The 12,214-nt window shown below is 51.4% G+C and overlaps 1 protein-coding gene across 2 annotated transcripts in view; it reads left to right on the forward strand.

Moving 5' to 3' along the window:
- Window positions 1-11,903: 11,903 nt before the first annotated feature.
- Window positions 11,904-12,214, forward strand: part of TMEM171 (transmembrane protein 171) — a 46,821-nt gene continuing 46,510 nt past the window's right edge. For both annotated transcript variants that reach the window (XM_073679694.1, XM_073679703.1), the window contains exon 1: window positions 11,904-12,023. The gene's annotated coding sequence lies outside the window, so the exon portion shown is untranslated. The remainder of the gene's footprint in view (window positions 12,024-12,214) is intronic.

Genomic DNA, 12,214 nt, shown 5'->3' on the forward strand with positions numbered 1-12,214 from the left:
CGGCTACTGTGGTGCCCCTGAGAGTTCAGTCGCCACAGAGGTACTGCACCTCACCCAGAGGTGTGGTATCTCTCTTCTCTCAGGTAAGGAGGGAGTACTGCACGGAACTCCAACACCTGCATCCAACACTACACTGCTCCAGACCGGCTGGAAGGGCAAGATGCAATGTGTTTTCTGCTGAGCCCTGTCCCTGGATGGAGTGGGGGGAACCAAAGGTAAGGGGAACCAGTAGTGGGTGTGGATGGAGGAAGCAGTTTAGAGGAGCACCATAGAGGGAGGTATATAAAAAAGGGGAGCCATCTTAGAGAGTGTGTTCAGTCAGAGGAGGAGAGTGAGAGGAGCAGAGGCGGGCCTAGCCAGTGAGGCCCAAGTCTGAAGAGAACAGATCAGTTGAGCAGTAGAGGAGAGCAGTTCAGAAGAACAGCTCAGGACAGTTCAGAAGAACAGTCCGGGGGCAGAGTCTCATTAGGAGCTCTGCTCCACAAGTAGGGCATGGTCTAGAGGCCCAAGAGGGGAGCAGGGAGTAGGCTCCGTTCTAAGAAGGGATCCTAGGGGGTACGGCGAGTGCAGGACGGCACCCGTACGCCCCGCACGTAGAAGACAGAGGGATCGTAATCCCCGTGAGGGTCAAGCAAGTCTGTGAACTCCGATGGACAGGAGGGACTTCAGAGCACCCGAACAGGATTGAGAGTGGGCAGCGCAGGGCAGGAGGGAGAAAGACCCAGTGTGAAGACGTTCAATATAGGAACACAAGAAAGTGGGGTTCTGCCAGGTACTCCTAATCTGCCTGAGGAAGAACTGAACCCCTGCCTGGTGAACGCAGCGGGAGGCTGTAAGCTGACAGTGCACCCTGAGGAACTAAAGAACTGTGAGTAAAGACACGGATGACTACACCGCACCGCCTCTGTCTAATTACTTCGTCTGCGCCATCTTTCCCCCTGCACTACAACGCCCAACGCAACTTGCACTTCCTACACTGCCCTGGAGCTAGCTCTACCTGTGGAGAGCCACACCATCCCTGCTGCCGTATCACCAGCTCCAGAGGACTGCTCCACAGCGGCGGCTCCCTTTAGCCGCAATCCACAGGTGGTGTCACGAACACTTATAATCCCATAAAAATATCCCCTTTTGCACTGACCGCCCTGGGTCACGGACCGGGCCAGCCACCGTGATATCCCCGCCATACCGGCATCCAGAGGCCCGGCTGCCGAGTACCCCACGGTCCTGGGGGCGCGTCACTACCTCTTCTGGACCGTAGGTCCAGAACGCTATGGGAAAGCCTGTGTCAGATTTACAGGCCAACGGTTCTCTGCTGCTTGACCGACAGTCTCCTCTTGTTCCTCTGGTGCTGCAACTCACCCCTCAAAACAGAAACTCCCCTAGTCCCCACTGTCCTGCTCCTCCCACACTGAGCAACTCCTAATTCTTTAATTATTTCCTACCTTAACTCTATCCTATCTTAAAGTGCCCACCTCTGCACTACCCCACTCTTACCTACATAAACCGAAACTTGCCCTACAGCTACACGTCCGACAGTAGTCACATGCATGTTCATATACATATAATAAACAGAGTATAATACATTGTGCACAAGGAGGGAAGAGGCGCATGACCTTTCTGGTCACCCCCTTGCATAAATATACCAGAAACAGTGGCTCAGTGAAGTTTCCAATTGTACACTATTTGAGGACAGTGTAAGATATAAGCGATAACACGGAGCTCACAGATATAATGGTAATTCAGTATTCTAATGAAAAAATGTGTTTCCTTGATTCTTTTTATGGTGCAGACCATTTTTTAGGCTATGTTCCCACGATGAGCTTTTAGTTGGTTTTTGGTGTTGCAGATTTTCTGCACCTAGCATTTTTTCATTGCTTTTTTTGAGTGTTTTTCATGCATTTTTATTGCGTTTTTGATGCTGCGTTTTTTGTTTCTTGTTGGTATGTCATGCTTTAAATAAAGCTGCTTTGTTTTTGATACTTCCTGGTATTTGGCTTTGACAAAACTTTATTGATAAAGCCTTGTGCGGATTACATGCATTTTTTTTATGTGTTTCTGACGCGCCCCCTGGGCCAGTGTTGTTTGGGGGATACCCGGAGCCGGATCAGAAGGGGGTTGTAGTCTCCGAGTGGCGGTGACCCGGTCCGTGCCCAGGGTGTCAAACTCTGTGTGTGGCAGTCTTTACAGATGTTGTTAGCGTTCTTAGTGTCGACTACGCCACCCGTTGATTTGCGGTCAATACAGCCGCCGCTGCAGCAGGGTCCGCTGAGGCTGGTGGTGTATGTGCAGCTTCTGGTAGTATAACCCCCAACGGGAGGGGTATAGCCTCAGGGGGTCAGGTGTAGAGGATGGTGGTAGTGGTGGTGCAGTGTGGATGGTAAGAAGACTCAGAGTCGGGCTGTGCAGTTCAGGGTTTTTACTTACTGCTGTTCTGTTGGTCACTCTGGCCTTGAGTGACCGCCCGAGCCGTGCTGCGTCCACCAGGTCCTGGACTCGGCCAACCCCCAAGCAATTCTGGAGCGTGGTCCTGAGCTCCCTTTCTGACTTTCCTTTCTACTGGCCTTTCTCACCAGGGGTCCACTTATGTCCGGCTCCCTCGGGCCTCTTGGTGGGTGCACCTCTTCGGGGTTCCCTGACCCTATACCTGGTGTGCCTTCTTAGTGGACTTGGTGAGGGGCTGCTCCACATGTAATGTCGCAGCCTCCGGTTCTTAGCTGAGGGTTGTTTCTCTCCTCCACTAATTTGGGATCCGGTTCCCTTGCGTGCCAACCCTTCACCCTTCTGGTCTAATTCTGGGTTCTTGGGGTTCCTTCTTCTCCCCCTCTGGGTCCTTCTCTTCTCCTCTCTCTCTTCTCTCTGCAGGCTCTCCTGGACCTCTCTCAGGACTGACTGACTCTCTACAGAAGACTGACCCTGATCTAAGATGGTTCCCACCTTATATACTCCCTCTATGTGTGAGCTCAGGTGACCAGCACCCAATGAGCTCCTACATTTACCCAGACTACTCCCCCTATCTGCCCCTACACTACTGGGATGTTCCACCCCCCTCCCACTCCAGCCAGGGACAGACACTGTCGTACCTGCACATATACCTAGTGGGAGTACCATCGGTCTGTCCCTCGGAAATGGGATGTATGTAGTGTATGCAGCTAACTGAGCTCAGTTCCACACTCCATCCTTACCCGGGAGTGGAATATCACACCTCTGGCTTGAGGTGCAATACCCCTGTAGCAACCGAATCCTCAGGGTGCTACATTTCTGCTGCAGAAATGCACTAAATACATATGGGTGTTTTTTACCTGCGGATTTTCCGCACCTAATGCAATTCCATGGTGAATATCTGCACCTAAAACACATCGTACCCACAATAGAAATTGACAAGTTGCAGATTGAAGCACGTAATGCCTGTCAGTTTATGCTGAGTAAAAATAAGCACAGTGGGCACGAGGTTTGTATGAATCTCATCCACCTTTCTGGAACTGTAAGACTCTGCGTTTTGGTGCAGAAAAAATATGCAGCATAAAAAAAAAGCACCAGAATTGCAATTTACTATGCACATTTAAGAAGCTAATAAAAAAAATAAAATAAAAATCTATAGGGAAAAAATGCTTGAACTGCAAAACACAACATTTTCTGCATATGTGGGAAAAAAAAAAGAAAAAGCTAATCCCCCCCCTCACTATATTTTAACTTAGGCTAAATGCTGCTATGATTCAGAAGGGAAATTGCACAGCTGAAATGTCCTGTAAGGACATGTCCTTAAAGGGGTTGTCCACTACTTGGACAACCCGTTCTCACTCCTTGTGTTTGGCCACGTTAAAACAAAAACACCTATTCTCATCTCCATTGCCGGCGCAGTTCCAGCAGTGCTCATGTGAGGTTATGTCACGTGAGCCCTGCGTTCAATCAGCGCTGGCTTCACACAAATCCGAACATCAAGAGGAAGTGAGAGCAGCCCTGGCTTCCTGTTGATGCTCAATACGTCCAAAAGCGCGGCCAGTGACACCAGCGTTGACTGTGCGCAGGGCTCATGTAACATAACCTCACTTGAGACCCAGGAACGCGAGTGCCGACACCACTGGAACAGCGGCGGGACCAGAGGGGAGTATAGGTGTTTTTTATTTTAACAGGGCCAAGCATGAAGTGTGAGAAGGTGTTTTCCAAGTAGTGGACAACCCCTTTAATTTACACATCTGTACCTAGCAGACTTCCTTTAACAGGATTTCACAATCTAGTAAAAATAACTAATAATTCTAAAAAAAAATAACTGTTTTTTTCCCACATAAAATGTAAATAAAATCGGTGTAAGCTTAAGGCCACATTCACACGGTCAGTATTTTACATCAGTATTTGTAAGACAAAACCAGGAGTGGGGGAAAAATGCAGAAGTGGTGACGTGTTTCTATTATACTTTCCTTCTGATTGTTCCACTCCTGGTTTTGGCTTACAAATACTGAGGTAAAAAACTCACCAAATACTGAACGTGTGAATGCAGCCTACTACTGATGATGGATTAATGCAGGTGATCCCAAATAACAGGAGTAATATTTGAAGATAAGAAGATGTTGTAGGAAGCTGAGGTTTTCTCTCATGTTACAAGTAATGAGAACCATGCAGGTCGCACAGCACGAGGGCTGCGACACCCATCCCTTTTCAATTGTGATTTCGCCCTTGATACTTGAATGCAAATTTCCTCAGCTGAAGGTCAGGGTGTGCCAAGTGTGTGACGTGATGCACGTCTAGCCCTGCTCCTGACAACTCACACATTTCCTGCTTGTATTCGGCCTTCAACATTTATATTCAGGAATCCGATGCATTAATAATAGCAGACGGCATCACTTGGAATCTCACCCTGAGCCGCAGCATCACCAAAGCAAAGTGTAAGCAAATAAGTCATAGAAACTCCATGTAGGCAATAAAAAAAAAAGTTACTTTGAGGACTGTAACATAGCGCCCCCCGAATATACTTCTCATCATGACTGCACCCACTGAAGGGAACGAGGCCGAGATGTGATACCACTAATAACGTGTGGGCAGGGATGCTGCTCTTATTTTTGCAAAAATTCAGTTTTGTTTTTCTGTTCCTGGTCAGCTCTGGTCACTAACAATGACTTAATTCATTGGTAACAAATTGAATTTGTTAGAAATTTCCTGAAAAAATTCAGTCCTAATTTATTAGGATTAGATGTTTGCAAATCCCGTAAAATGGCGGCCATTTGATGGATTATGTCGTGTGATGGGAAGAGTTAAAAGAAAAACCATTTCCTCAGCTGATTTTACCCTACCTTCACAGCTCCCTGGTCCTCCGCACCAGTCTTCTCTTCTTCTGGTGCACCATTGTGATACTGAAGCCAGTGATTGCCTCCGCAGCTCGCTGCTCTACCATCTTTCCATTCCAGTAGTCAGGCCAATGTAAAAACAGGAGGGTATACTTTTTTTAACCCCTTCTATCACCTCATGCTAATCAGGGCAGTTTCGATTTGGACCAAGTCAAAGCTGAGGTAAAAAACTGGCCAAATACTGAACGTGTGAACATGGCCTTAATCTCAATCTACACTCCTCTAGGCTGTGATCTCACACTGCTCAGTACAAGCTGCAGCTGTCAGTCAGGCTGTTTGGGTGGAGATTGAATGCACTTGATCTCTCTCACCCTTTAGCTGGATTCATAAAACACTAATTTTAAAGGGTTGTCGAGTCCTGGGGTACAAGTTTGCAGTCACTTTGTGACTTCAGACTTGTAAAGCTTCACATCTCCAGCGCTGGAATGGGTGACACATGATTACAAGTATGTGATTTGCATATGTAGCACCCTGAGGATTCGGCTGCTACAGGGGTATTGCACCTCAACCCAGAGGTGTGATATTCCACTCCCGAGTAAGGAAGGAGTGTGGAACTGAGCTCGGTAGGCTGCATGCACTACATACATCCCATTTCCGAGGAGCAGACCGACGGTACTCCCACTTAGAAATGTGCAGGTACGACCGAGTCTGTTCCTGGCTGGAGTGGGAGGGGGGTGGTACATCCCAAGTAGTGTAGGGGCAGATAGGGGGAGCAGCCTGGGTAAAGATAGGAGCTCATTGGGTGCTGGTCACCTGAGCTCACACATAGAGGGTGTATATAAGGTGGGCACCAACTAAGAACAGGGTCAGTTGCAGAGAGGAAGTCAGCGAGCAGAGGAGAAGAAAGACCCAGAGTGAGAGAGGAGAAGAGAGAGAGAGACCCAGAGGGGGAAACAGCAGAAAAGGACTCCAAGAACCCAACTTAAATCCCCGGGTGAAGAGTCGGCATCAGGGTACCGGAACCCAAGCTGGTGGGGGCAAAAACACACCCCAGCCAGAGACCGGAGACCGTGGGCAGCGTTTGTCACGGTCACCCACCACATCCACCACGAAGGCATACCATGTGGAGGGTCAGGGAACCCGAGGCCAAGGGTCTCCCAACAGAAGGCCCGAGGGAGCTGGACCTGGGTGGATCAATAGTGGGGACGGCCAGAGAACGGACAGAAGGAGAGCTCAGGGTCACGCTCCGGACTTATTTGGGGGTTGGCTGGATCCAGAACCTGGTGGACGCAGCACGGCTCGGGAGGTCACTCGAAGCTGGAGTGACCAGAACATCAGCAGTGAGTAAACATCCTAAACTGCATAACCCGACTCTGTCTCTGATTGCCGTCTACACTGCATCACCACAACCCCCATCCTCTGCACCTGATCCCCCTGAGGCTACACCCCACCCGTTGGGGGTTATATCATCAAAGCTGCACCTACACCATCAGCCTCAGCGGACCCTGCTGCAGCGGCGGCCACAGTGACCGCAACACAACGGGTGGCGTAGTCGACATTAAGAACTTAGCAACATCTGTAGGACTGCCACATACAACTCAGTTTGACACCCTGGGCACGGACCGGGTCACAGCCACTCGGAAGACTACAACTCCCATCTGATCCGGCTCCGGATATTCCCCCTAAAGAATATGGCCCAGGGGGCGCGTCAACTTTGGCGTAGTCGGCAGGATTACGTGCCCACAACAACCGGGTACTGCGTGCCTGAAAGAAAGAACGAGTTTACCTCAAAAAGAAGTCTCCTGCCGGTTCCGGAGGGTCCCCGCCATCGGACCCCATCACCAGTCGATTCCCGCCGGGTGTCCGCCATTAACAACTTTTTCCCGCCATCTGCAGAGTTTCCCGCCACTGGGAAGCGATTCCCGCCATTTCCAAAGGTTTCCCGCCTTGGAAGAGCGGACGCCATTATGGGCGTGCCAGAGGGTGGCGAGAGGCCACCTCCCATCGTGGGCCAGGACCGAAAATGGCGCCAAAAGTGGAAACCGCCCCCACCAACAGAGACTGTGATGCTAGAGGTGTCTGTCAGCGTGAAAGAACCGCCCCTGGAGCTGACAGTCACCCAGTGGCCCCGGGACCGCCCTCGAAGTGGGAGGAGACGAAAGAAAAGAACGAAGATGGGTGCCGCCTGGAGCAGTCTGGAGCGAGCGCACCCGGAGGCAGGAAGCCTGGAAAGGAGTAGCAGAGGAGCTCACCCGGAGATGGCGAGAGAGCAGAGCAGCACCGGCCCGCTGGCCAGGAGCCTGCTGGAAGAAGAGCAGAGCAGCACCGACCCGTTGGTCAGGAGCCTGCTAGAAACCACGACCCCACTAGGCCTAGTGGAGGTCCTTGCACAGCTCCCCCGAGACCGGGAGTGTGCACAGACTGCCCTGGAGGGCCTCGCACGGAGGATGGCCCGGGTACAGCGAGAGACATTGGCGGAGTGGAGCCGAGAGATGGCCCAGCAAACCAAGACCCGGAGCACGCCAGCCAAGATGAGGAGACAGACCGCCTCTGAGGACGGCGCGGGAGGACCCAAGGCCGGAGACGGCGCCGAGAAGGGAGCCGAACGCATGGAGGCAGGTAAAGGGGACGTCTATACCCCAAATCAGGACACCGCTTGCCTGCCCCAGCTCCCCGTCGCAGAGCCCGAAAGTCCCCCTGCTGTGCCCGAAAACGCCATGTCACCGACGCAGACTAGGCCCCAACCGGAAGCCGCCGCCGCGACCCCTGTGACGTCATGCGCACCGACCCCGAGCGTGGCAAAACAGGAAGTAACACCAGCCTGGTCGCAGGGCCTAGAATTCCCGGGCGTCGCATCACCAACAGCGCCCCCTACCTCCGCGGAGCCTCCGGCCTGGCCGCAAGGCCAGGTAGCCCAGGGCGCCGCCGTCCTAACGGTGCCCTTCACCTTCCAGGTGCCCCAGGCCTGGCCGCAAGGCCTGGGCAACCCGGGCGCCACCACCACCGCGCCCGCACCCGTAAAACCAAGGGTGCCGCGTCTGGGAGAGGACTTGTTTGCCCAGCACACGTGGCCGGACGGGCAGCCTTTCATCTGGCCCCAGGAATATTATGGACTGGAGCACCAGAGGAGGGTTGGGGCCATGTGTGCACCCCTGATTCCGGCTCCGAAGCCCGTGATAAGGATCTCGCCCCCGCTTGAAGAGGCCCAATTTGAGTGGGACCCCACCGGAGAAGACCTAATGGGGTTCACTCAGGAAACCAGGGCAGCTGCAGCGGAGCGTGCTGAGTGTTGCCGACAGCAGCTCGAGGAGTTTGCGAGGGAGCGGAGAGAGAGGCGGGTCCGGGAACAACAGGCCCAAATAAGGAGCGCCGAGCAGAAGAGCCGAACCAGGAGGGACCCCCGTGCAGCGCACAGTCCCCGTACCACCGGGACTGTAATAAAGTTTAACCTGCAGCATGGGTGGGGCTTCATCAGAGACAACAACACCCCCGGCGACGTCTTTGTCACGCGCAGAGACGTGGAGTCCCATCTGCCGGAGGGGCACAGAGGTCGTGACCTTTACATCGGGGACGAGGTCACCTTTACCCGGCACAAGTGTGCCAAAGGACCTTACGCCCTCCATGTGCATCGCCTGACAGAGGAGGAGCTGCGATGTGAGGAGGAAGAGCAAGAGGATCCGGACGGGTCTGAAGCTGAGATCCCCAAAGAAGGAGCAGGAGGAAGACGTTGTTGGGTACAGCGGAGCAGGTGCTGTAAATAGTTACCCGATCGGGGTATAAAGAAACTGTTACTGCAAATATAGTCCCCGTTGGGACCAGCTGAGTGAACTGTTTACCCGTTTACCCTTAATTCCACAGGCTGAGGACTGTGAGCAGCCATTCCCTTTCCCTCCTTAACTGGCCGAGGACTGAGAGCGGCCATGCCCTTGTACATAGTTGCGCTTCCTAAAGCGCCCCCTACCGGTTTTATAGGAAAACCATGTTTTCTAGAAAGACTGTCGCACTGTACCCGGTCACACGTTGCACAGTGACCGGAGGAGGAGCCAGAGGCGACGAGAAAGTTTTATATATATAATGTTTTATATATTTTATATGTTTATGAAAAATTTTGTATGTTTTTGGTGTTATGTCTTACAGCCCGAGGACGTGCTGTGATTTACCAGGGGGGAATGTAGCACCCTGAGGATTCGGCTGCTACAGGGGTATTGCACCTCAACCCAGAGGTGTGATATTCCACTCCCGAGTAAGGAAGGAGTGTGGAACTGAGCTCGGTAGGCTGCATGCACTACATACATCCCATTTCCGAGGAGCAGACCGACGGTACTCCCACTTAGAAATGTGCAGGTACGACCGAGTCTGTTCCTGGCTGGAGTGGGAGGGGGGTGGTACATCCCAAGTAGTGTAGGGGCAGATAGGGGGAGCAGCCTGGGTAAAGATAGGAGCTCATTGGGTGCTGGTCACCTGAGCTCACACATAGAGGGTGTATATAAGGTGGGCACCAACTAAGAACAGGGTCAGTTGCAGAGAGGAAGTCAGCGAGCAGAGGAGAAGAAAGACCCAGAGTGAGAGAGGAGAAGAGAGAGAGAGACCCAGAGGGGGAAACAGCAGAAAAGGACTCCAAGAACCCAACTTAAATCCCCGGGTGAAGAGTCGGCATCAGGGTACCGGAACCCAAGCTGGTGGGGGCAAAAACACACCCCAGCCAGAGACCGGAGACCGTGGGCAGCGTTTGTCACGGTCACCCACCACATCCACCACGAAGGCATACCACGTGGAGGGTCAGGGAACCCGAGGCCAAGGGTCTCCCAACAGAAGGCCCGAGGGAGCTGGACCTGGGTGGATCAATAGTGGGGACGGCCAGAGAACGGACAGAAGGAGAGCTCAGGGTCACGCTCCGGACTTATTTGGGGGTTGGCTGGATCCAGAACCTGGTGGACGCAGCACGGCTCGGGAGGTCACTCGAAGCTGGAGTGACCAGAACATCAGCAGTGAGTAAACATCCTAAACTGCATAACCCGACTCTGTCTCTGATTGCCGTCTACACTGCATCACCACAACCCCCATCCTCTGCACCTGATCCCCCTGAGGCTACACCCCACCCGTTGGGGGTTATATCATCAAAGCTGCACCTACACCATCAGCCTCAGCGGACCCTGCTGCAGCGGCGGCCACAGTGACCGCAACACAACGGGTGGCGTAGTCGACATTAAGAACTTAGCAACATCTGTAGGACTGCCACATACAACTCAGTTTGACACCCTGGGCACGGACCGGGTCACAGCCACTCGGAAGACTACAACTCCCATCTGATCCGGCTCCGGATATTCCCCCTAAAGAATATGGCCCAGGGGGCGCGTCACATACATGCGTCATGTGCTGACTAGATGGGCACGGACTCGCTCAATGCAATTTTACTGAGCAAGGCCAGATACGTCTAGTCGGAATGTGACCGGAAGTATGCAAATCGCATACTTGCAGTCACATGACTACCTGCTCCCAGCATCGGAGAATCCTCACAGTGCACAGTGCAAGAAATGTTAGGATTCACAAGTCTGCAGTCACATAAAGTGCCTCATCAGGTTTAAGAAAGCCATTAAAAAATGTATTCAGTTTATAGTGTGAATTCTGGTGACAGATTTCACACTGGAAAAACCAACACACCCCTTCAGGAAATGCTCATTCTTGAAGCTAAGTTATCAGTTTTTGGTGCAGAAACTCATAAAATACTCATCAAAAAGGCAAAACTCCTCAAAACATGGAGTTCCTGAAAACTGAGAAAAATGACATAGATTTTTAGAAATTTTTCATTTCTTGAAGCAGTTATGAACATATTTTTGAAGCGCTTTAGAGGAATCTTTTTTTTCTTGAATTGTTTTTTTTTTGCAGCCTTCTGATTGGGCAATAGCTAGTTTGGAGCATTTCCCATCAAGAGACACTTCAAAGTGACATGCACTTTTTCTTTTTTTATCCTACCAAGCATTTTTTTTGAAAACCTGAAATGGGCATAGTGGAGGCGATCAGAGTGGGAATGTCAACGTCCCATCTTTTGACCAGTGAGAAGGACAACAATATAGGCTCCATTTAGTACGGTGGGCTGTGGAATCACACCATGGAGTCACATACTGATACAAAATACTGGCTAGAAAGTGGCCTTAGATCAAAACTCCACAGTGAAATATTGTTTGCCATGTACCACTAAGGCCACGTTCACACATTCAGTATTTTACATCAATATTTGTAAGCCAAAACCAGGAGTGGAACAATCATAGGAAAAGTGTAATAGAAGCATGTCACCACTTCTGGTTTGGCTTGCAAATACTGATGTAAACTACTGACCAAATACTGAACGTGTGAACATGGCCTTATGTAAGAACTATGGGAAAGGAAAACACTAATTACACTGTAATCATGGTTGACTTTACACGTTTGCCGTAAAGATAGAACATTTTTCCTTCTATCCCGGCTAACATACTGACTCGGCCATGAATGGCTGCAGAAAATAAGCCTTGCATTCAGGCTCTTGCATGTCGCTTGTCTCCTTTATAGCTGATGGATGCGTTATGACAGCTTACACTGGCTTTATTGTGCTGCTTGCACCACCCAGGTGACAGGTGATTCAGGTGCACCTGGCTGTGCTATTGGTCTGCGGGTGGGGAGCGCCCTTCACACACCCTGTGCAGCAGTTCTGCTGTGATCAGGCGTCACTGCCCACCTCTACTGGAGGGTGCCGAGCGTTCAGCTCAGGTAAGAGGGGAGCACACATTTTCTACTTGGTTCCTGTTTAATGATCAACACCTGGTTCATTTCAGCACAGCACAAGTCCTGGGATATAAGCTCTGTCCTCAACCGGGAGCCATTTATTGTTTGCAGAGGAAAAACAAAAGCCAGTAGTTTGGCAAACCTTCACTTGATATTTGCCCTTTACCCTGAGCCAT

Source organism: Phyllobates terribilis, unplaced genomic scaffold, assembly GCF_046119375.1.
Source record: "Phyllobates terribilis strain yellow unplaced genomic scaffold, ASM4611937v1 Scaffold_1__5_contigs__length_1240528914, whole genome shotgun sequence".
Classification (NCBI taxonomy): Eukaryota; Metazoa; Chordata; class Amphibia; order Anura; family Dendrobatidae; genus Phyllobates; species Phyllobates terribilis.